Source organism: Stenella coeruleoalba (genome assembly GCF_951394435.1).
Source record: "Stenella coeruleoalba genome assembly, chromosome: 5".
Taxonomy (NCBI): Eukaryota; Metazoa; Chordata; class Mammalia; order Artiodactyla; family Delphinidae; genus Stenella; species Stenella coeruleoalba.
In genome coordinates, this window is record NC_137150.1 from 63,565,901 (window position 1) to 63,592,214 (window position 26,314).

Here is a 26,314-nt window from a genome sequence, read left to right on the forward strand (position 1 = left end):
GGTTTGAGTTCAATGTCTACCACTTTCAGCTAAAAGTGTCCAAATTAGTATAGGCTCAGACAAACACCTTTGGGACTCTGTATTTCATCTGGGTTTCTTTCCAATGCTGGCTATACTCCACTGTAGGAAGGCTCCACACATACATCTAAATGGTTCTATGTTTGAAAAATCATGGTGGAGGGTTCTGATTGGTCTGGCATGAGCAGCTGGTTTGCCCTTTGGACCAATTCTGTTCCCAGGGGCATGATATAGTCTGAAGGGCACAGCTTGTGTGAATTGTCTCTAGTCTTGGATTAATCAGTCTGGGGCAGGGGTTGAGTTAGGAATAGAATAGGCAATGCTCCTGGAGGTGGGGATGCTATTACATCTGCATCTACTCCTACAAGGTTTCTCAAAGTGTGGTCCCCAGACTAGCAGTATGCGCATCCCAGGGAAATTGTCAGAAATGCAAAGTCTTAGACTTCACACAGATCTCCTGAATCAGAAACTCTGGGGGTGAGGCCCAGCAATGACCAGCAGGTGTTTTGATGCACATACAAGTTTGAGAACTACTGGGCCACAATCATACAACGACTAAAACCAAACACCATGGTGGTTCAAAGAAGAAACAATAATGTTTGATCAGAAGATGAGGAAAGCCTTTAGAAAAGAGGAGGTCTTTGAGATGAATCTTGAAGATTGGTTAGATTGGTTGAAATGAATATAAGTTCACAAATCATACTGTAATTACAATAAAGAATTTAAAAAATCCTTCACCCAAACAAATCAACTGTTTGCTTTTACCTATGGTCTTTTTCATTCTTGGTTCATGAGAAAGCATACATATTCTTTTTTTTGTACTAACACAAAAATTTTCTATTTTGCTTTTCTCACTTAGCAGTTTTATTCCTAGTACACTATGGTTTCTATTATATAAACATTTTGACCATTTACAATAGCTTTGAGGAAATGCATTTAAAAAAACTTTAGAAGTCATCCATGGATTCGCCACCCTAACCCAATCATTATGATCATTTTCTTCTAGTATTTTTTCCTGTGGAAATTATTTACATAATTGGGATAAGAGCAGATATATTTTATACATATATACTTTACATTATAGCACAAGCATTCATCTTCATTACTGAACAGTTTCATTATGTACAAGAGGTCAACAAAGAAATTTATCATAACTTATTTAACTAATCTCCTGTTATTAGACATTTTGGTTCTTTCCAGTTTCTGCTGTGGTAAACATCTCTGCGTATGAAGCGCTTTCTCCCACATTTTGAGTTATTTCCTTGGAATAGATTTCCAGAAGTGGACTTACAGGATCACAGGATACAAACTCTTTTATGGTCCTTGATGCATTTTGCCAAATTTCTTTTAAAAGGCTTGTACCAATTTATACGGCCACCAGTAATGTGGAAGAGTGCCAGTTTCCCCACATCCTTGGCAGCTTTGGGCATTTTAATTAAAAAAAATTTTTTTTGCCAGTTTAATAGGGGAAGAACTTTACGTTGTTTTAATTTGCATTTTTTTAAACTTTACCTAACATTACTGAATAAATGTTTCCCATGTTTCTTCAACGTTCTTAATAAGCTCTTTTATGGTCGCAAAGCCTTTTTATGGTTGAGATTTGATTACTGAATATAAGTGTAGGGCATTTCAGTTTAGTGACCACCAGGAGCCATAGCAGAGGGTCAGGAAATCTCCCACACAGGCTGTCAGGAGCTGAACTCATTGTTTTCAACACCCTCCTCCTTCTGGGCTTCCCATCTTAGTGAATAGCACCACCAGCCATCAGGTCATTCAAGCCAAAGCCTGAGTGTCATTTTTGACTTCTCTCTGTGTTACGGAACCAAACTTGGGTCTGCTCGCCTGTGCGCAGTAAAGCCCGTCTACTGACCCCGGGTTGTGGTAAAGGAAAGTGCAGCGTTTATTGCAGGGCACCAAGCAAGGAGTCCAGGGCAGCTAGTGCTCAAAACGCTCAAACTCTCTGATGGGTTTTAGCAAAGCATGTTTAAAGGCAAGATGAGGGAGGGAAGTCCCAGGGTATGTGATCAGCTTGTGCACATTTCTCTGATTGGTAACAGGGCGGTGTCACAGGGGTTAACATTATCAATCCTCAGGTTCCCATAGGCCTGGGAGCTAAGTGTTCATGGTCATCAAGTAGTTTACGTCTTCCTTTTGGTGGGAGTTTTCGCAGCTGTAAAACAACTCAGGAAATGTGTATCAGATACTATTATTTAGGTACTTCAGAGAAGAGCTAAAGAAGACAATCTGGGGAGGGGTCTGCCCTGGGAAGGCCCCATGACGTCCTGCTCAGTTACACCTGCCCTTCATCACCTACATTCAATCAATAACCAAGTCCCTAAATTGCTCTTGAAACCCTACTGCTATTACCTGAGTTCAGGTCATATCAACTCTTCCCGAAACGACCGCAGAAGCCTTCTAATCGGTTTTGTTTCCCTCTAAACCATGCTCCACATTGCAGGCAAAACTATCTTTCTTATACCCAAATATGACTCGAGTGTGTTAGCTTCCCATTACTTTTGTGATGAAATCCCCAGATTCCTTAGTCCATTTTGGAAGCCTGCCATGACCTGAACCCTGCCCTACTCTGTCCCAGGTGGTGCAATCAGAAGGTTGTGTACTTGTCTTTCCCCCTGAGGTGTACAGAGACCATGACTCAGACCTTTGAGGACCATAACCACATTCTCAAAGTGGCTGACTGGGGCTGGGATTAAAAGATGGGGAGCAGTACCTGGTTCACATGAGCAGCCTTACTGACATGCCCTGTATCCGGCAACACTTGGATGGTGATTTACTCTGGAGCTCCTCAAAGTAGCTCCAAGACGTGTCCATGAAATATTTGTTACTGGCTCATGATGGGGTGAGTACAGGAATAGAAAGTAGGCATTTAGAAACTGTTATAGAAATTTGATAGACTGATTTTATGTTTAGCATCTAATAATAAAAAAGTTTGTATTTTGTGAGTCAAAAATTTCTCTTGTCTATTAATTGAATTTTATTGTATTTTAAAATTACTGGTCTACAATGTGCTGAATTGGAAATTTAAAAATAAAAGCCCTTTGACCACAGGTAGTGTGACTCGAATTCTCTTGGAAAAGTTCAGTCTGAAACAATCTTCCCATGAGTTTGTAAATGCGTTTTCTGGAGTAAAGAGATACTTGAATGCCCAGCTGGGAAGAGTGTGTTTCAAAAATTGAAGAAAGTTACAAAGAGAAAGAAATCACAACTTTATATCTTAACTTCATTATTTTCGTAGAGAAACTGGTTAAAATAGAAAGTTCTGGCTTCTACCATCAAGTCAAGATATAACAGTCCTGGATATACTGAACAGGATGGTAACTTGGAACACTTAAGAGGGGGAATTGGTTTCAAGCAATTCCTCATTTTCCTGGTCTGTAAGATGAGGGGGTGGGATGAAAAAAACTTCTCATATTTCTTTCAGCTCTAAGACCATGTGCTTTCACAATTCTATGCTTGACTATTGAGTTTAAAACTTTGCTAATAAAGGTAACTGCTGGTATGTGACAAGAAGGCTTGAAAAAAGAAGCAGATGGGTAATTATTATTCAATCATCATTGTACTTTGTTCAAATTCAACAACTTTTTTTAAAATTTTATTTTTTTATTTTTGCAGTACACGGGCCTCTCACTGTTGTGGCCTCTCCCGCTGCGGAGCACAGGCTCCGGACGCGCAGGCTCAGCGGCCATGGCTCACGGGCCCAGCCGCTCCGCGGCATGTGGGATCTTCCCGGACTGGGGCACGAACCCGTGTCCCCTGCATCGGCAGGCAGACTCTCAACCACTGCGCCACCAGGGAAGCCCTCAACAACTTTTTAATGGAAGAAACTGCCAAACCATGAATCATTTAACAGAGACCTGGGTTCTCTACCACTAACTAGCTGTGTGACTGAGGACAGGTGGCGTCACTTATTTGTGCCCTCTGCTTTGTAACGAGGAGACTGGACTGTTGCCAGCACCCCTAAAGTGTTAAGCGGCCCCCCAAGGGTACAGGGGAGAAGGGTAGGGAATAAAAGTAACCAAGCAGGTTGGCTCTTTCTTGGGGTTTTCCCCACCCTCAGCCAGAACAGCCCCTGTTTTAGAGATCAGGTCTTTGTGTAAGACTTTGTTAGAAAAAATACTTCACTACTATAAAAAGTTTGGAAAAACAATCAGGCTATACGATTGTTAGTGTCCTTTTCAGCTTTATGTCTACCTAAAAGCATTGTACCATTTTGTGGCCGATGCCTGACTTGCAGTCATAATATCTAAATGGAGGGATTGAAAAATGAAATGCACAGGAGACGGGTAAGCTATGTAAATGAAAGAAGGAGGCTGGGTGTCAGCCCAATAGGGAGCTGTGGGGACTATGGTGCACTAGAAAGTGCCTTGTCTGAAGGGAACCTCAGAAATTCAGCTCCTTCCCATTGTTGCCTGTGGGGATGTGGGCACTTCTCTAGGGCCTATGCACCCAATATGTATTCTGGGACCCGAATGTGACTCATCTGCCTCCAAACTGTGGCTCACCTGAATTTCCTAGACTTTTTTTTATGCTAAAGAGTGGCACACATGAACTATCAGTCTGGTAGGCCTAATCATCTTCCCAATTGCTTGGCACCGTATTTGGCACATGGTAACCAGACTACAGATGTTAGCTATCATTATTATCAACATCATCATTATTACTTAATAATGATGTGGCAGACTTGGATCTGTTAGTAATTGCAATTGAATTCTAACATAATTATACAATTTTGTGCTATTCAAGTTTAATTCCTTTAAAAGCCATATCATAAAACTGGAGCATTTTGGAGAATTACTGACAAGAGGAAAAAGGAAATAAATGATGCCTCTCTATGAACTTGAGTCATGTCCAAGGTCTGTCCTACAGTACTCTGCCAAGCTTGGCCCTTCAGCCTCATCAAGGCTCACAGTGAAGTGTGTTGGCGTCCAGCACTACTGCACACTTAGATGTACGTGCTCTGTGTGCGTCTTAAAGTCAGGCCTATTCCAGTGATGATACAACTACAGTCACACTCAGATAGGTGCCCAGATCGCTGACGTCTTTCTCAGTCGCATGATCACTGTAGCTTTAAAGAAGTTATCATCTCTACAGAAATAGGCCCCTTCCTTACTTTTTATCAGAAGTGTCTTGGCTTGTTTATCAACTTATCTTTCCAGACAAGCTTGCTTGCTCATATGGGACGTAAATGTCTAGAGCCTGATTTCAGATAGCACCATGAAACCCCGCCCAGGAAATTGGGGTTCTGTCATTTAAAAAAAAAGTTGTAAAACAAAATATAAAAGAAAAAAAATTTAAATGCTCAGTTCCACCAGCCTAACAAAATGATTGTCGTTTCTCTGCCTTCTCTCTCATACACGTGTGTACATTGTTAAGTAGATTAGACAATCATGACTTTATTGAATTTGTTGGTGGCTGGTGAAGGGGTAGGTGGTTACAAAAACGACTAGGATATAGTTTTTACCCTCAAAGGGAGGGAGACAGAGAGGTAAAAAAGAATCTTAAAATGGAATAAAGCAAGCAGGGGATGACAAGAGTGGGAGGTGGCTAAGGAAGAAAGAAGCATAAAAGAGAAGGGCTCATTAACTCTGACTATGGGGTAATCTATCTGAAAGTTTCCTCAACCATTTTGAAACCTGTTTTAGCTGAGGGTTTTTGATGCTGGAGTCTAGCTGGATCTGGAGGCTGGAGTTATATTTATTATTATATACAGTGTTGTGTTTTCCTTTTATTAAATTTTATATCAAGAAGTAAACCATTTCTCATGTTACTACAGAGCCTTTATCATTATTTTGTGTACTCTACTAAAACAGTCCCCTTACATTAGGTATGTATGTTATAACCAGTTTATCCCTAAGGTAAATAACAGTGACAATAATATGTAATAACGCTACAAGTAACAGTGACAAACATCTTTATACATATAGTTTTTTCCTTCATTACAATTATTTTCTTAGGATAAATTCTGTGGAATTGAGAGCCTTGGTTTTAAAAATATAGTTATTATTTTGACTTGTGTCATATTGCCCAACTGTCTTCCAAGAGGTTTGTATACATTTGCATTGCTACTGGATTAAATGAAGTCTCGATCTTTCTGTAGACTTCTAAGAATTGGACTTTATACATTTTTGTTTTAGTTTTTGTGTCTCTGAAGACTAATAAAATAGAGGATCTTTTCAAACTGCTTGTTCATTACTTTTGTTGTTATTGTTGTGTTAATTGCCTATTTTTGTCCGTTCCCATTTGTCTAATGTGGTTGAGGTGATGTTCTTATATATATTTTACCCACTTTTATATAGTATAAAAAATAGCCCTTTGATAATCACTTTTACAAACAGCTATACTGGCCAGGTGTTTTCCTTTTTAAATCTTAGTTTAACTGAGTGTGTGCAAAATTCACCCTGAGCTTCTGTGTACTTTCTTTCTATCTCATTCTGGTACCTACCAGGTTGCGCTGCAATTACTGGTTTACATGTCTCTCTCTCCTATTAAACTGCGAGCTCCTTTCTATATGCCCAACACCTTAGATAGAATCTGTTACATAATATTTGCTCAAAATTGCTTGTTGAGGTTTGGAAGAAAAAGAATGTTTGAGTGAAAGAATTGAGGGAATGCTCCATAGCCCTTTTGAATTTCTAGAACCAGAGAGAGTCCCGACTTTTCCTCCTTCAGTCAGGAAGGCAGAAGGCAAACCTCTGGCTGACCCTTGGGGAGGCCTATCTGTGGGAGCGTGGGTCTCCCTCTCTCCCCTGGGGCCTCACCCAAGACTCAGGTCCTATGTGGAGAGTCCCTGGGGGTCTGGTTGGGGAGATGATTTCCTTTGGCGCCACTTTCTGGGCAAAAAGTTCCAGTGTTTGGATTTTATTAGCCAATAAAATTAAAGGAAAAATGCTGGGAAAAAAAAATCACAGCGCACTGTTGTTACTCTTGTGAATGAATCACATAACTTGCAGCTCCACTATTAATGTCTAAATGGATTTTCTGTGCTCCAAGCCAAAACATGTTTCATAAAGTTACCCAGAGGTGGATGGTATCCCAGTTAATAAAAACAGTTGTGGGTGAAGGGTGCATGGTCTGACGGAAGGGGAGGTGATTGATGCTAGGTTGCTGGGATTTAACTGTGATTTTATTTATTTTTAAAGAAAAATAAAACATTTTATTAAATAGTTGAACTTCAGTGTTATTACCAAACCCTAACTCAAAACAGGGAATTTATTGAGTGTTTGGAGATACAAATATGCAGATGGAATTTTATGAGGTGTCTTGAATAATTTTCCACATTGTATTATCAACCAGTTTAATCCAATCCTAGTTTGTGTCTAGTCAGGGTAGGGATATTTCTTTTTAATTTACATTTATTTGTCGGAGTAATATCCCTCCCAGAATTCAGGCACAGTCCTAGAAGTTTAGTCGATACTTGAAAACAAAAATAAACAGCTCTACAGATTCTGACAGCTGTAGATACCTTAGCTCAAAGAATTATTTCTGTGATCCTCTCCCTCCACAATATTTTGTGATGATATATTTCAGAGTTTAATTTCTTTAGAGCCTCCATCATAGTCAGCCAGAGAAGAAAAGAAAGAATGCAAGTCACTGTACTGAAAGCTTAAAAAACCCAGGACTTTGATCTGAAAAAGCTAACTTTTCATTCCAAGAAGTCTTCCCCATCCCAACAGATCTCATTAGCGGTGATCGGTGGCTGGTGGCTGGTGGCTGGATATCACCTGAAATTGCAACCACCTCTTCCAACAAGGCTATTTGTAACAACGGCTAGGAAATACGTGGCATGGGTCACAGACTGCTTGGCCAAAGTAGTTAGATCCTATATGTAACAAATATCGTTTTCCTTTTCTCACAAGTGTAGCACAGATACAATGTAGAAAAGTGATAAAATATGAAAAATAAATTTGATGTATATGTGGAAACATACCAAATGTTAACAGTGGGTTACTTCTGGGTCATGGAATTAGGAGTGATTTATTTATTGTTTGCTTGGTTGTATTTTTTTTTGCTGCAATAAGCCTGCACTTTTTAATAGCAGGAAAAAAGGAGCTTCTTTTCCCTTTATTATTTTTTTAATTTTGGAAAATTTTAAACAAATATAAAAATAGCAAGACTAGATTAGTATACCTAGGCCATCACCTAGACTTGTGCACTGGGTTTCAGGCTTGCTTGGGACCCGTGAGCCCCTTTTTCCCTTCCTCTTTCTCCTTTTAGACTGGGAATATCCATCCCATGCCTGACCCACCGTTGTATTTTGGAAGGACATAACTTGTTTTCTGGTTTCACAAGTCCACAGATAGAGAGGAATTTTGTTCCAGGAGGTACCATATTCCAAATCTCACCCATAAGTGATTTAGATGATGAAATTTTTGACTTTTTGAATTGATGATATTTAGATGAGATATTGGACTTAGATGCTGGAATGACTTATAACTTTTGGGGATGTTGGGATCAGGTGAATATATTTTGTACATGGGACAGATGTGAATTTGGAGAGGCCAGAGGGCAGACTATATTGGATTGGCTAACGTCTGCCGAAATTCATGTCTTTCCTAGAACCTCAGAATTTGACCTTATTTGGAAATAGGGTTGTTGCAGATGTAGTTAAGATATAAGTTAAGGGACTTCCCTGGTGGCGCAGTGGTTAAGAATCCTCCTGCCAAGGGAACACTCTTGCACTGTTGGTGAGAATGTAAATTGATACAGCCACTATGGAGAACAGTATGGAGGTTCCTTAAAAAACTACAAATAGAACTACCATACGACCCAGCAATCCCACTACTGGGCATATACCCTGAGAAAACCATAATTCAAAAAGAGTCATGTACCAGAATGATCATTGCAGCTCTATTTACAATAGCCAGGACATGGAAGCAACCTAAGTGTCCATCAACAGATGAATGGATAAAGAAGATGTGGCACATATATGCAATGGAATATTACTCAGCCATAAAAAGAAATGAAATCGAGTTATTTGTAGTGAGGTGGATGGACCTAGAGTCTGTCATACAGAGTGAAGTAAGTCAGAAGGAGAAAAACAAATACCGTATGCTAACACATATATATGGAATCTAAGGGAAAAAAATGTCATGAAGAACATAGGGGTAAGACAGGAATAAAGACACAGACCTACTAGAGAATGGACTTGAGGATATGGGGAGGGGGAAGGGTAAGCTGTGACAAAGTGAGAGAGTGGCATGGACATATATACACTACCAAACATAAAATAGATAGCTAGTGGGAAGCAGCCGCATAGCACAGGGAGATCAGCTAGGTGATCCCACCTAGAGGGCTGGGATAGGGAGGGTGGGAGGGAGATGCAAGAGAGAGGGGATATGGGGATATATGTATGCATATAGCTGATTCATTTTGTTATAAAGCAGAAAATAACACACCATTGTAAAGCAATTATACTCCAATAAAGATGTTAAAAAAAAAAAAAAAAGAATCCGCCTGCCAATGCAGGCGACACGGGTTTGAGCCCTGGTCCGGAAAGATCCCACATGCCACAGAGCAACTAAGCCCGTGAGCCACAACTACTGAGCCTGCGCTCTAGAGCCCGAGTGCCACAACTACTGAAGCCTAGAGTTCACACTCCACAACAAATAGAAGCCACTGCAATGAGAAGCCCGCACTCCACAACAAAGAGTAGCCCCCGCTCACTGCAACTAGAGAAAGCCTGCGTGCAGCAACGAAAGACCCAACGCAGCCAAATAAATAAATAAATACATTTATTTAAAAAAAAAAAAGATGTAAGTTAAGCTAAGCTCATGTAGGAGTAGAGTGGGCCCATAATCCAATATGACTGGTGTCCTTATAAGAGAAGATACAGAGAGAGACACACACAAGGAAAAGGTCATGTGACAAAGGAGGCAGAGATTGGAGGTATGCGTCTAGAAGCCGAAAACCACCAAAGAGGAGACACCAGAGGCAAAGAGAAAAGGCATGGAATGGGTTCTCCCCTCCAGCCTTTAAAGACAGCATGGCCCTGCCCATGCCTTGACTTCACACTTCCAGCATTCAGAACTGTGAGTCAATAAATTTCTGTTGTTTTAAGCTATGCAATTTGTGGTACTTTGTTACAGCAGCTCCAATAAACGAATACAACTTGGATATGTGCTACTGTATTGGTATATTATGCACATTATAAAACATATATAGAAATAGATATTGAAAATGGGTAAAAATGAAAAAAACTAATATTTGAAAACAATTTTATCTTGTTTCCTGCATGCAAAACGTTTGAGAGCAATAAGACTGAATATTTGCTGTTTTAAAATTAACTTGTTTTGGAATATGTTTACATTTTCAGAAAAATTGCAAAGATAGTACAGCGAGCTCTCCAGAGCCCCTCCTGGTGTGGACCGGGTGGGTGGGAGAGCACAGTGCCTCCCAGGTCAACAGGCAGCTTGACACCCCCGAGCACTGACCTTGGAGTAGGAGACCAACGTGAATGTCTAACGCAGCTGCCCACCATCTTCCTACCTCTGTTTCCTCATCTGAAAACAGGGATGATAATACCTCCCTCATAGAGTCGTTGTGCAGATGAAGTAAATCCTAGCTTATCCGGTGCTAAACGACCCTGGAGAAGACATCTGACTCTTTAAGGCACTGTTTCCTCCTCTGTAAAGTGGGGAGAGTCACACCTTCCCTATAAGTTTTTAAGGGCGTGCGAAGTTGTTTAACTCTAGGCCACCGGGTCTTCCCGTTCTTTATCCCTCAGACATGTTTTCTAGGCTTTTCCTTAAACAGAGTACTTGGTTGCGGTGGCAAAAATGCCAAAAGGCAGATCAAATATCTACATGGTATGTTAGGATGCACCAGGAAAACTTGCTGTGAGACATACAGCTTGTGGCACTAACAGTATTGACATGTGTGCATGTCGGGGCGGGGGCGGGGGTGGGAGAGGGAGAATGGCGCCCCCTTAAGGACCTTCCAGTCTTGATATTCTTCGTACCTACCAAGATAAGCCAAATCCAGGCTTGATGCTTTTATGCTGGGAGTAGTCCTCAGCTCTGTCTGGAAAATTCCAGGAGGAGGCTTCTTCAGTATATATGTCTGAGAAGAGCTGATTTGTTCTAAAACAAGCAAATGCGTGGGCTGGTACGCACCACTGCTCCTCGGCTCCGCCCCGCCCCCACTTCTGCCAGCGCCAGTCTTGCTTTCAGCTGAGGAACCTCTGCCACCCCCGCTCCTTTTCCCCCCCGGACTCCCTCAGGGGGAGGGGACACTCCCAGGGTCTGGACTTCAGCCCTTTTCTCCTCCTTTTTCCATGACGACTAAGATCACAGAACACTCATTTTAGAGCAGGTTGTTCTTAGATCGTTTAGTCAACGTTTCTCAATCCTGGTTATACTTTGGAGTCTCTTGGTGGAGCTTTTAAAGCATACACACTCCTGGGTCCCACCGTCGGAGATGCTGGGGAGAAACCAAGGCATTGGCATTAAAAAAAAAACTCCCCAGGTGATTCTAAAGTCCAGCCAGGATTGAGGACCAGCCCAGGGTTTCAGGCCACCTCTTGCTGAAGGCAGAGGTCTTGTCTCTCTTGTTTACCACTGTATCCCGTAGCAACACAAATATTTGTTGAACGAATGATCAAACTTACTCCTTGGAGCCGTGGGCAGTCCCTTGGATGCTGTGGCCGGTTGGGGAGATGAGGGCCAATTTACTGGGCTCCAGGCCCTCATTTTTATCTGTTAATTTTTAAATATATACTTCCAGGTAGGATATGGAAACTTGTCATTTACTATTAAGTCTGGTTGTTGTAGACAAAAAAAACTGGAAAATTTCTCCTGATGCAGCAAGATGGCCTAAGAACAAGCGTTCTCATGATAGAACTCCAACACATGTTGATTAATAAGTATAATTTAAGTTTAAGAATAATTTAATTACACATTTATGGAGTTTAATACAACACTATAGCCATTTTTCCTACTAGACTTTATTTTTTAGAACAGTTTTAGATTTACATGAAAGTTGTTAAGAGAGTACAGAGTTCCCACATACCTTGTACCCAGTTTTCCCCTACTATTAATTTTTTACATGAGTAAGGTATATTTATTATAATTAATGAACCAGTATTGATACATTATCATTAACTAAAGTTCATATTTTATTCAGATTTCCTTATTTTTTACCTAATGTCCTTTTTCTGTTTCAGGATCCCATCCATGACACACTACATTAGTTGTCATGTAGCCTTAACACTCTTCAATGTTGTGATATTTTCTCAAATTTTCCTTCTTTTGAAGGCTTTGACCACTTTTGAGGAGTACGGGTCAGATTTTTATAGGATTCCCCTCTATTGGTATTTGTCTGTTTTTCTCATGGTTAGGTTGGGGTTATGAGTCTGGGGGAGGAAAGCCACAGAGGTAAAGTGTCATTCTCATCACATCATATCAAGGGTATGTACTATCAACATGACTTATCACTGTTAATGTTGACCGAGATCAACTGGCTGAAGTAGTGTTTGTTACATTCCTCCACTGTATGGTTACTCTTTCCATCCCTGCCCTTTTCCTACTGTATTCTTTGGAAAGGAATTGCTATGTGCAGCCCACCCTTAAGGGATGGGTAGTTAGGTAACTTTGCTTGAGGGAGTGTTATCTACATAAATTATTTGGAATTCTTCTACTTGGAAGATTTCTCTCTCTTTTCTTTGTTCTTTCTTTCCTTCCTCCCTTCCTCCCTTTCTTTCTTCCTCTCTCCCTCCCTCCCTCCCTTCCTTCCTTTCTACTTATTCAATCATTTATTTATATCAATATGGACTCTGGATATATATTTTATACCTTAGGTTATAATCCAACACTTCTTTATTTATTTTTTTTACTCAAATTGTTCCAGCTTTGGCCATTGGGAGCTTTTCCTGTCGGCTCTGATAGATAACCATCTTTTTTTTTAGTACTTCTTTACTCTCTGGCATAACAACATGCTACAGGCTCATCATGCATATTTCCTGCCAGATTGTAGCCATTTAAAGTGTATTTGAATTGTTCTTGTGTACTCCTTAATTTCAGGTTAATGTATATTTTTCTCAGAATAATTAAAAACTTTAAAAAGTATTACAAGGAAAAAAAAATATTACAGGGAGATTGGTTCAAGATTGTGGAGTAGAAGGATGTGTGTTCACTCCCTCTTGTGAGAGCACCGAAATCACAACTAAGTGCTGAACAATCATTGACAGGAAGACACTGGGACTCACCAAAAGTTTTTTTGTCTTTGTCCAAAGACAAAGGAGAAGCTGCAAAGAGACAGTAGGAGGGGCACAATCACAATAAAATCAAATCTCATAACTGCTGGGTGGGTGACTCACAAACTAGAGAAAATTATACCACAGAAGCCCACCCACTGGAGTGAAGGTTCTGAGCCCCACATCAGACTTCCCAACCTGGGGGGTGTGGCAATGGGAGGAAGAATTCCTAGAGAATCAGACTTTGAAGGCTAGTGAGATTTGATTGCAGGACTTCGACAGGACTGGGGGAAACAGAGACTCCACTATTGGAGGGCACACGCAAAATAGTGTGCATATCGGGACCCAGGGGAAGGAGCAGTGACCCCATAGGAGACTGAACCAGACCTAACTGCTAGTGTTGAAGGATCTCCTGCAGAGGTGGGGGGGTGGCTTTGGCTCACCATGGGGACAAGGACACTGGCAGCAGAGATTCTGGGAAGTACTGCTTGGCGTGAGCCCTCCCAGAGTCTGCCATTAGCCTCACCAAAGAGCTGGGTAGGCTCCAGTGTTGGGTTGCCTCAGGCCAAACAACCAACAGGGAGGGAACCCAGCCCCACCCATTAGGAGACAAGCAGATTAAAGTTTTTACTGAGCTCTGCCCACCAGAGCAACACCCAGCTCTACCCACCACCAGTCCCTCCCATCAGGAAGCTTGCACAAGCCTCTTAGATAGCCTCATCCACCAGAGGGCAGACAGCAGAAGCAAGAAGAACTACAGTTCTGCAGCCTGTGGAAGGAAAACCACATTCACAGAACGATAGACAAAATGAAAAGGCAGAGGACTTTGTACCAGATGAAGGAACAAGATTAAACCCCAGAAAAACAACTAAAGGAAGTGGAGATAGGCAACCTTCCAGAAAAATAATTCAGAATAATAACAGTGAAGATGATTCAGGACCTCAGAAAAAGAATGGAGGCAAAGATGGAGAAGATGCAAGAAATGTTTAACAGAGGCCTAGAAGAATTAAGGAACAAACACCTGGAAGAATTAAAGAACAAACAAACAGAGATGAACAATACAATAAATGAAATGAAAAGTACACTAGAAGGAATCAATAGCAGAATAACTGAGGGAGAAGAACGGATAAGTGATCTGGAAGACAGAATGGTGGAAATCACTGCCACAGAACAGAATAAAGAAAAAAGAATGAAAAGAAATGAAGACAGCCTAAGAGACCTCTGGGACAACATTAAATGCAACAATATTCACATTATAGGGGTCCCAGAAGGAAAAGAGAGAGAGAAAGGACCCAAGAAAATATTTGAAGAGATTATAGTCGAAAACTTCCCTAACATGGGAAAGGAAATAGCCACCCAAGTCCAGGAAGCACAGAGAGTCCCAGGCAGGATAAACCCAAGGAGAAACATGCCAAGACACATAGTAATCAAATTGACAAAAATTAAAGACAAAGAAAAATTATTGAAAGCAGCAAGGGAAAAATGACAAAAAACATACAAGGCAACCCCCATAAGGTTAACAGCTGATTTCTCAGCAGAAACTCTACAAGTCAGAAGGGAGTGGCATGATATATTTAAAGTGATGAAAGGGAAGAACCTACAACCAAGATGACTCTACCCAGCAAGGATCTCATTCAGATTCGATGGAGAAATCAAAAGCTTTACAGACAAGCAAAAGCTAAGAGAATTCAGCACTACCAAACCAGCCCTACAACAAATGCTAAAGGAACTTCTTTAAGTGGGAGACACAAGAGAAGAAAAGGACCTACAAAAAACAAATCCATAACAATTAAGAAAATGGTAATAGGAACATATATATCGATAATTACCTTAAACGTGAATGGATTAAATGCTCCACCCAAAAGACACAGGCTCACTGAATGGATACAAAAACAAGACCCATATATATGCTGTCTACAAGAGACCCACTTCAGACCTAGGGACACATACAGACTGAAAGTGAAGGGATGGAAAAAGATATTACATGCAAATGGAAAGCAAAAGAAAGCTGGAGTAGCAATACTCATATGAGATAAAATAGACTTTAAAATAAAGAATGTTACAAGAGACAAGGAAGGATACTATATAATGATCAAAGGATCAATCCAAGAAGAAGATATAACAATTATAAATATATATGCACCCAACTTAGGAGCACCTCAATACATAAGGCAACTGCTAACATCTATAAAAGAGGAAATTGATGGTAACACAATAATAATGGGGTACTTTAACACCTCACTTACACCAATGGACAGATCATCCAGACAGAAAATTAATAAGGAAACACAAGCTTTAAATGACACAGTAGACCAGATAGATTTTATTGATATTTATAGGACATTCCATCCAAAAACACTTTCTTCTCAAGTGCACATGGAACATTCTCCAGAATAGATCACATCTTGGGTCACAAATGAAGCCTCAGTAAATTTAAGAAAATTGAAATAATATCAAGCATCTTTTCTGACCACAATGTTATGAGATTAGAAATGAATTACAGGGGGAAAAAAAGTAAAAAACACAAACACATGGAGGCTAAATAATATGCTACTAAATAACCAAGATATCACTGAAGAAATCAAAAAAAAACCTTGGGACAAATGACAATGAAAACACGACGACCCAAAATCTATGGGAGGCAGCAAAAACTGTTCTAAGAGGGAAGTTTATAGCAATACAATCCTACCGCAAGAAACAAGAAAAATCTCAAATAAACAATCTAATCTTACATCTAAAGGAACTAGAGAAAGAAGAACAAACAAAACCCAAAGTTAGTAGAAGGAAAGAAATTATAAAATCAGAGCAGAAATAAATGAAATAGAAACAAAGAAAACAATAGCAAAGATGAATAAAGCTAAAAGCTGGTTCTCTGAGAAGGTAAACAAAATTGATCAACCTTTAGCCAGACTCATCAAGAAAAAGAGGGAGAGGACTCAAATCAATAAAGTTAGAAATGAAAAAGGAGACGTTACAACAGACACTGCAGAAATACAAAGCATCCTAAGAGACTACTAGAAGCAACTCTATGCCAATAAAATGGACAACCTGGAAGAAATGGACAAATTCCTAGAAAGGTATAGCCTTCCAAGACTGAACCAGGAAGAAATAGAAAATATGAACAGACCAATCACAAGTAATGAAATTGAAACTGTGATTAAAAACCTTCCAACAAACAAAAGCCCAGGACCAGATGGCTTCACAGGTGAATTCTATCAAACATTTAGAGAAGAGCTAACACCCATCCTTCTCAAACTCTTCCAAAAAAATCTCAGAGGAGGGAACACTCCCAAACTCATTCTATGAGGCCACCATCACCCTGATACCAAAACCAGACAAAGGTACTACAGAAAAAGAAAATTACAGACCAATATCATTGATGAATATAGATGCAAAAATCCTCAATACTAGCAAACAGAATCCAACAACACATTAAAAGGATCATACACCATGATCAAATGGGATTTATCCCAGTGATGCAATGATTCTTCAATATACGCAAATCAATCCATGTGATACACCATAGTAACGAATTGAAAAATAAAAACCATATGATCATCTTAATAGGTGCAGAAAAAGCTTTTGACAAAATTCAATGCCCATTTATGGTAAAAACTCTCCAGAAAGTGGGCATAGAGGGAACCTACCTCAACATAATAAAGGCCATATATGACAAACCCACAGCAAACATCCTTCTCAATGGTGAAAAACTGAAAGCATTTCCTCTAAGATCAGGAACAAGATAAGGAGGTCCACTCTCACCACTATTATTCAACACAGTTTTGGAAGTCCTAGCCACAGCAATCAGAGAAGAAAAAGAAATAAAAGGAATACAAATAAAAAAAGAAGAAGTAAAGCTGTCACTCTTTGCAGATGACATACTATACATAGACAATCCTAAAGATGCCACCAGAAAACTACTAGAGCTAATCAATGAATCTGGTAAAGTGCAGGATACAAAATTAATGCACTGAAATCTCTTGCATTCCTATACACTAACAACAAAAGATCAGCAAGAGAAATTAAGGAAACAGTCCCATTTACCACTGCAACAGAAAGAATAAAATACCTAAGAATAAACCTACCTAAGGAGGTAAAAGACCTGTACTCAGAAAACTATAAGACACTGATGAAAGAAATCAAAGATGACACAAACAGATGGAGAGATATACCACGTTCTTGGATTGGAAGACTCAATATTGTGAAAATGACCATACTACCCAAAGCAATCTACAGATTCAATGCAATCCTTATCAAATTACCAGTGGCTTTTTTTTTTTTACAGAACTAGAACAAAAAATCATGAAATTTGTATGGAGACACAAAAGATCCTGAATAGCCAAAACAGTCTTGAGGGAAAAAAACAGAGCTGGAGGAATCAGCCTCCCTGACTTCAGACTATACTACAAAGCTACAGTAATCAAGACAATATGGTACTGGCACAAAAACAGAGATATAGATCAATGGAACAGGATAGAAAGCCCAGAGATAAACCCACACACCTATGGTCAACTAATCTATGACAAAGGAGGCAAGGATATACAATGGAGAAAAGACAGCCTCTTCAATAAGTGGTGCTGGGAAAACTGGACAGCTACATGGAAAAGAATGAAATTAGAACACTCCCTAACACCATACACAGAAATAAACTCAAAATGGATTGAAGACCTACATGTAAGACTGGACACTATAAAACTCTTAGAGGAAAACAAAGGAAGAACGCTCTTTGACCTAAATCACAGCAAGATCTTTTTTGGTCCACCTCCTACAGTAATGGAAATAAAAACAAAAATAAACAAATGGGACCTAATGAAACTTAAAAGCTTTTGCACAGCAGGAAACTACAAACAAGCCGAAAAGACAACCCTCGGAATGGGAGAAAATATTTGCAAACGAATCAGTGGACAAAGGATTAATCTCCAAAATATATAAACAGCTCATGCAGCTCAATATCAAAGAAACAAACAACCCAATCCAAAAATGGGCAGAAAACCTAAATAGACATTTCTCCAAAGAAGACATACAGATGGCCAAAAAGCACATGAAAAGCTGCTCACCATCACTAATTATTAGAGAAATGCAAATCAAAACTACGAGGTATCACCTCACACCAGTTAGAATGGGCATCATCAGAAAATCTACAAACAACAAATGCTGGAGAGGATGTGGAGAAAAGGGAACCCTCTTGCACTGTTGGTGGGAATATAAATTGATACAGCCACTATGGAGAACAGTATGGAGGTTCCTTAAAAAACTAAAAATAGAATTACCATGTGATCCAGCAATCCCACTACAGGGCATATACCCAGAGAAAACCATAATTCAAAAAGACACATGCACCCCAATGTTCATTGCAGCACTATTTACAATAGCCAGGTCATGGAAGCAACCTAAATGCCCATCAACAGAATGGATAAAGAACATGTGGTACATACACACAATGGAATATTTCTCAGCCATAAGAAGGAACGAAATTGGGTCATTTGTAGAGACGTGGATGGATCTAGAGACTGTCATATAGAGTGAAGTAAGTCAGAAAGAGAAAAACAAATATCGTATATTAACTCATATATGTGGAACCTAGAAAAATGGTACAAATGAACTGCTTTGCAAGGCAGAAATAGAGACACAGACGTAGAGAACAAACGTATGAACAGCAAGGGGCGAAAGCAGCAGGGCTGGTGGAGGGAGGAATTGGGAGATTGGGATTGACATATATACACTAATATGTATAAAATAGATAAATAATAAGAACCTGCTGTATAAAAAATAAATAACAAAATTCAAAGTTTAAAAAAAGTATTACAGAGGTGTGTGAGGCAGTTACAGATTTTGTGATGTTGGTCAGATTTTAAAATTTGTAACTTGTGATTATTTTCCTTGGTTGATATAAATATAATTTTTATACCTAATTTGATATTCATAATTTTGCATATTTTTCTTTTTAAACATTCCCCTAATTATAAAAATTTTAGACCCTGGTGAGCCCATGGTGCCCCTTGGCTGCATAAGCAAGCCAAGACACTTAGGAATGAAGTCTAGGTCTTCAACAGTCAGGGTCAAGAAAAAGAATGCCGAAATATGTACATGGGAAAAGCTGGCCATCCCATGGGCCAGGACAGCTGAGCCTTCCCTTAAACAGGTTGCTGACCACAGGCCTTTGTTAAGATAAGATCCCTGCTTTGCCAATAATGTAACTTCAGTTGTTGTATTTGTTATTTTACTAAGCACATGGTACTAGTGATTCATTCAATAAACATTCAGTGACAACACTGCCTATGTGTTAGGCATCTTGCTAGGCATAGCTGGAAATGATAAGTAAGACAAAGTCTTCAACTCCAAGGAACCTACACTGCAGAGAAAGTGATGAGATAGGGAGGTACACGGATGATTACCAATGGAATGCAACAGGAGCTCTGGGGCCATAAAATTCTTCAGGAGAGACTTATTCTTTCTGGAGGGGTCAGGGAAGGCTTCATAGAGAAAGGGATATTTGGATTGGGTCTTGAAATATGAGTAGAAGTATGCCAGGCAGAGAAAGGGTCATTTCTGGTAAGGGAGTAGGGTGGCTGTATTAGTAAGACAGGATTGTGAAAGGGCCTGCCAGGGACATCAGGACATCTAGGGGATTCAATGAGGCCAAAAATGTAATTGTGATTCCTTCAGTATCCTTTCCTAGAGTAACAGTTCCTGTGCCAGATTCATCTTCGTAACTCTAGCACCTTGACAGTTTACAGTGAATAGTAGGTGCTCAAGAACAGTTGTTCAATGAATAAAAGAAAACATGCAACACTTGTTCTAAATTGACTTCTTCAATGAATGTGAATATTTGGCTATAAAGTTGTCCAGTATAGCATCATATATAATAATAAAAACTCAAAAGAATCTAAATTTCCAGGCAAAGTGGATTGGTTAGACAAAGTGTGGTATATTCATTAATACAATAGAATTCAAAGTAGCTAATAATAACAATAAAGTTATATTTGGTAATATGAAACAGTAGTTATAGTATATTATTGAGGGGGAAGAGGAGATTACAAAACAAAATAAACAACATGAGCCCAGTTTTGTAAATTATGTGTGTGTGTGTGTCTGTGTGTGTGTACACATGCATTCATGAATGTCTATATATGAAAAATTTGGAAGGATTTTTATAAATAAATTACAGATTATTTCAATTGTCTCCTTTTCCCCCCTAATTTCTCTATAATGCATATACATTAAACATGTAAAAAGAAAAATGTTTTTCGAAGACTCACATTTTGGCAAAACATGTTTATTGAAAAAACATAAAATAGTAACTGAAAGAGTTCCTTATTAAAATGCTGATACTGGGCTTCTCTGGTGGCACAGTGGTTGAGAGTCCGCCTGCCGATGCAGGGGATACGGGTTTGTGCCCCGGTCCGGGAAGATCCCACATGCCGCGGAGCGGCTGGGCCCGTGAGCCATGGCCGCTGAGCCTGCGCGTCTGGAGCCTGTGCTCCGCAACGGAAGAGGCCACAACAGTGAGAGGCCCACGTACAGCAAAAAAAAAAAAAAAAAAAAAAAAAATGCTGATACTTGTGCAGGCACGGGTGTATGCGTGTGTATACAGTATAGCTATATTAATATTTTAAAACCTTGTTGCCTCACATTGAATAGTCTTTTCCTACGCATCGTCTCATTTAATTTTCACTACATGCCTGGGTTAGAGGCCAGGATGGCATTATTGTGGGTGAGAAGGAGTAAGTGTTGGTAACCGATGTTCACAGCCTCAGTCTTACCTCTGTGCACACAGCTGGTAACTGGTTGAGCTGGAACACATCCATAAGCCTCTTGACTCCAGGGGCCAGAGCATTTTTCTTTATTATTCTAGAGATTATCCTGGGAGAGGCAAAAAATAGCCATATTAGTAAACCAGGGCTTTTTCCTGACGTCATAGCCCTTAAAAATCATGCTGTAGAATATTTGATGATATGCAAACATTTCCATAAAAATTCTTAAGTGAAAAAAGCAAATTACAAAAGTATGATTCCATTTTAGTAAAAAACTAAAATGTTTGCATAAACACATGAAAAAACTTGAACTAGGATATATTGTCAAGTGCAAAATGCTAGATGCAGTGCATGTAATGTGCTGCCTTTTACAGTAAGAAAGGTGTAAAATAAGAATTTATGCTTGTATTTGTATCTTCATTAAGGAACAACAGAAGGATACACAAACGACCAAAGGTTTCACCTAAGAGGGTGGGAGTGGGAGAGAAACATGATAGAGGGAGGAGGGGTGGAGACAACACTTCTTAAGGAATATCTTTTTAATACCACTTTGATTTTGAACTATTCAAAAACCTAAAATTTTAAAAATCTAGCAAACATACCAAAATGCATATTTTTGGGTGGTGGAGAAACATGTAATGTTTATTTTCTTCTCTTGGTACATCTGTATTTTCTCAGTGTTTTTACAAGTGTAAGAAAAGGAGTTATTTTAAAACCATTTCTTCTAAACTTATTAAAGTCTTTGTACCCTTGGTTGAAAAGAGGACTTGAACGAGATTTCTAAAGGAAATCTTTTTGGGAAAAGGGCATTCTGTAGTATACTGTAAATGTGAATTCTTTTTTCACCTGGAACTCTTTATTACTTTAGTCGGCCAAGATACATCCTGGACCTGGTTTCCATTGTAAGAAAAGCAGTAGTCCCCAGAACTCCTCCTAGAATTGCATTCAAAACATGGCTCCAGCTGAAAGATGAAATGCAGATTTCCCACTGAAGGCCTGTCCTCCCCACCCTCCACCCCTGCATGTTGATTCAGGTAATGCTTTAAAAAAAAATCCCTTACTACTTATTCTCAGGGAAATGCAAGAAGTCTAATCCAAAGATATTCCCTGAGCTGTTAGCATTTTGATTGATTGTGAATTTAATATATTTTTAACTCAATTCAAGCACTTTTCTCTCAGGAGATTGCTCCTCTGTTTCTGGTCTGTGTTGCCTGAGTTGTAGGCAGTGATGTCTGGCTGGGTGTTTGTGGACACATTTTCTGGGCAAGACTATTTGAGAAATACTGACATTTCCCCTAGCTTTCTCCTTAGGCATCGACCCAGTTTGTCTCCGCATCCCTGTTGGGGCTCCAGGCTCTTTCCTGGAAGATAAGAATCTGCTTTCGTCTTCACAGTCTCTCTCAGATTTTTTTCTTTCTCTCTTTCTCCAGACTTGTCTCTATTCCACAGCCTGGGTCTTTGCCCAGCCAGCTTCCGAACCATGCTGTCTTCCTAAGCACAGAGGCCTCTGCTTCAAATTTGGAGGGACCTCAGAGACCTTTTTAGTTTGCAAATCAGGAATTTCCTCTACCACATCTTTGCTGGAGAGTCCTCCAATGTCTCCTTAAACACCCCTAGTGACAGAGCTGACTACCTTTCAAATCAGCTGTGCATCCCTTCGCTGGTGTCAGAAAGCTGTTTTGTAAGGAAGCTGAGAGCAAGCCTGTGGTCCTCTTGTTTGTTCTTTAGTTGATTTCTGATCTGGTCTGAGAGAAGGAGGATGGAGAAGAGAGGTTGTTGCCCAGCCTGACCAAAGGGAGCGGGTCCAAGACTGGCACTTGTCCACAAGGCAATGGGGAGCAGTGGGGAGTGGACCTGAAAAGAGCTCTGAATTTGGCCTCAGGAGACAAGGCTTTGTCCCAGCTCCATCTTTCAATTACTGACCTAGTTATCTCAGGCAAATCATTTGTATTCTGAATCTAGTTTCTCTCATTTATAAAAGTGGAGTTGTAGAAATAATGATGTCAAGAGGTTAATGGGAGGATTGAATGAAATCATGCCGGTGAAAATGCTTTGTACCTAAAAAGAGTTTTACAAACAAGAGCACAGTTACCATCTAAGATGCTAGATGCCTAGCTTAGTGAATCTGTGAACCAGCCCAGCCCAAGGAGGTTACAAAGTGGAGAGTTTTGGGATTTACTCTGCCTATACCTGTGTGTCATTGGCAGAATCAGCTCATGGCCACTGTTGGCCTTCTCGGAGGGGCCAAGCACACGTGATGACAGAATTTGGGCAAGTCAAAGACTGAAGGATGTGAATTTCCATCAGGTATAAAATGCTCATTTTCAAGATGAATGAGAAGGATTGGTGACTTGCCCAGTCACATAGCTCAGTAATGGTGGGCTGGACCTTGATCCCAGAAGTCAGATTTCTAGGCACAGCTCCTGGAAGTTTTCCTGACAGAAGGGCATTTGGTGTTTTGGACAGCGATCTTTTCATTGTTCAGGTCTTCCTGGCCACTGTAGCAAGTTTAACATCTGTTCCCCATCCATTAAATGGCAGTAGCATCCCCTTGTCTTATGACAATCAAAAAGGCTCCTACACATCTGCTATGGCTTCAAGGGGACAGTACCTCCCCTGGTTGACAACTTCAGTGATAGGTCCTATAAAACATTGAATTGGGGGTTAGAAAATGATGTTTGACATTAACTAACTCTGTAATCTAAAGAACTTCATGTCTCCAAGCCTTAGTTTCCTCATCTAAGAAATGAGGGAGTAGGCCTAGAGGCCCTCTGGAGTCTCCTGCATGCCTCTGTGCTCCCGGCCTCCCCTTAGCCTGCCTGCACCTGAAATGCCTCCATCAGTGAGCCTTGGTGGTTAGGTCTTAACAGCATGAGTGATTTGTGTTTGTATTTATATAAACCGTTCTGCATTCTACATGTATTCTACACGTATGGAATGTGTATTATTTTCACAGTCACAGTCATTTCCTCATTCTCTCTATTCTCTTTCATTTTTTCTTTCTCACCCTCTTGCTCTCTTTCCCCCATTCTTCATGCTGTCCCCTCCACCGACATCTTCCCATTGGTATTTAAGTATGCTCAAGTTTCTGTCATTCAAAAAACCAAAAAAAAAAAAAAAAAAACAACCCCCCAAAAAACCCCAACCTTTGACCAACTTCTCTCTTTCCTCATCACAATCAAAGCTGTTTAAGAATTACAAAAATAGTACAAAGAATTCCTACATACTCTTCACCCAGATTTCCCAAATGTTTGCATTTTATATTTGCTTCCTCGCTCTAATTTAATATAAATGCATACACATGTTTATATTTATAAATATTTTATTTTTCCCTTTCTTTCATTATGTCTTTGATTTCTTCTTATTTCCACTATTTTGCCAATGTGTTTTCTAACACATGGATTTATTCTTATATATATGTTCTTGAACTGTTGCACATAGGATGCTCCTTTATCCTTAAATACTTAATTTTCTATAAATATAAGTACAATTATCAAAATAAGAAAATTAATATTAACATATTATTTAATCTGCAGACCTTATTCAGATTTACCCACTGTCCCAATAATGTCCTTTATAGCAAAGGAAAATTCTGGATCATGCTTTGCATTCATCTGTCATGCTTCTTTAGAAGTTTTTTTGTTTTTTTGTTTAAATCGAACAGTTCCTCAGTTTTTTCTTTGTGTTTCATGACACTGACATTTTAAAAACTGTAGTGGCTTTTGTTTGTTTGTTTGTTTTTGGTTTGTTTGTTTTTGTAGAAAATCCCTCAGTTTAAGTTTGTCTGACATTTCCTTATGATTTGAATAAGGTTATACTTCTCTGGGAGGAATACCACAAAAGTGATGCTGTGTTTTCTCAGTGCATCAGACCAAGAGGCACAGGATGTTGATTTGTCCTATTATCGGTGATATCAATGTTCATCACTTGGTGGTGTTAACAGGCTTTTCCACTATAAAGTTTCTACTTTTTCCATTGTAATTAGTAAGTATCTTTGGGGAGATACCCTGAGACTTTGCAAATATCCTGTTAGCCCTCAAACTTTTCACATACTAATTTTAGCACCCACTGATGATTCTTAGCTTGAATTAATTATATTACCATAATGGTTGCCAAATGATGATTTTCTAATTCCTTCATTCTTTCTACATTTATCAGTGATTTAAATGAATGCTCTTTTACTTTTGTCAAATACCTTTTCAGTGTCTATCATATTATTTTTCCTCTTAGGTCTATTAATATAAATTATACTGATAGATTTGCTAGTATTGAACCATCCATGCGTTCACAGAGTAAAACTCACATAGGCTTTATTATTATTTTTTAAATCAATTAATTAATTTTTGGCTGCATTGGGTCTTCGTTGCTGCACGTGGGCTCTCTCTAGCTGTGGCAAGCGGGGGCTACTCTTCATTGCGGTGCGCAGGCTTCTCATTGTGGTGGCTTCTCTTGTTGTGGAGCACAGGCTCTAGACACATGGGCTTCAGTAGTTGCGGTATGTGAGCTCAGCAGTTGTGGCACACAGGCTCTAGAGCACAGGCTCAGTAGTTGTGGTGCACAGGCTTAGCTGCTCTGTGGCGGCATGTGGGATCTTCCCGGACCAGGGCTCGAACCCGTGTCCCCTGCATTGGCAGGCGGATTCTTAACCACTGTGCCACCAGGGAAGTCCCATGCTCTATTATTTTTTAAAACTGCTGCTGGGGGCTTCCCTGGTGGCACAGTGGTTGAGAATCTGCCTGCCAATTCAGGGGACACTGGTTCAAGCCCTGTCTGGGAAGATCCCACATGCCGCGGAGCAAATGAACCCGTGAGCCACAACTATTGAGCCTGCACGTCTGGAGCCTGTGCTCCGCAACAAGAGAATCCGCGACAGTGAGAGGCCTGCGCACCGTGATGAAGAGTGGCCGCAACTAGAGAAAGCCCTCGCACAGAAACAAAGACCCAACACAGCCAAAAATAATAAATAATTAAAAATTAAAAAAAAAACTGCTGCTGGGTCTATTTGTTAATATTTTATTTATGATTTTTGCACCCATATTTATAAATTAGATTTATTTATATCTTTTGTGTATTCAGTTTGTTATTTATGTGTATCGATATTATATTCTTATTATGAAAAACATTTACAAGGTTTCTTTTTTTTTTTCCTAAGCTGTGGAACAGTTTAAATAACATTGGCATTATCAACTCGAACGGCTGGTAAAAATTCCCTGTGAAATTCTGTGAGTGTGCTGCTTTTTGAGGGAGTAGCTCTCTGATAAATTTCTCACCTCCTTTTCTGGAAATTGGTCTATTTTTATCTTATATCTGTTCTGGGGTTGATTTTAGAGAATTG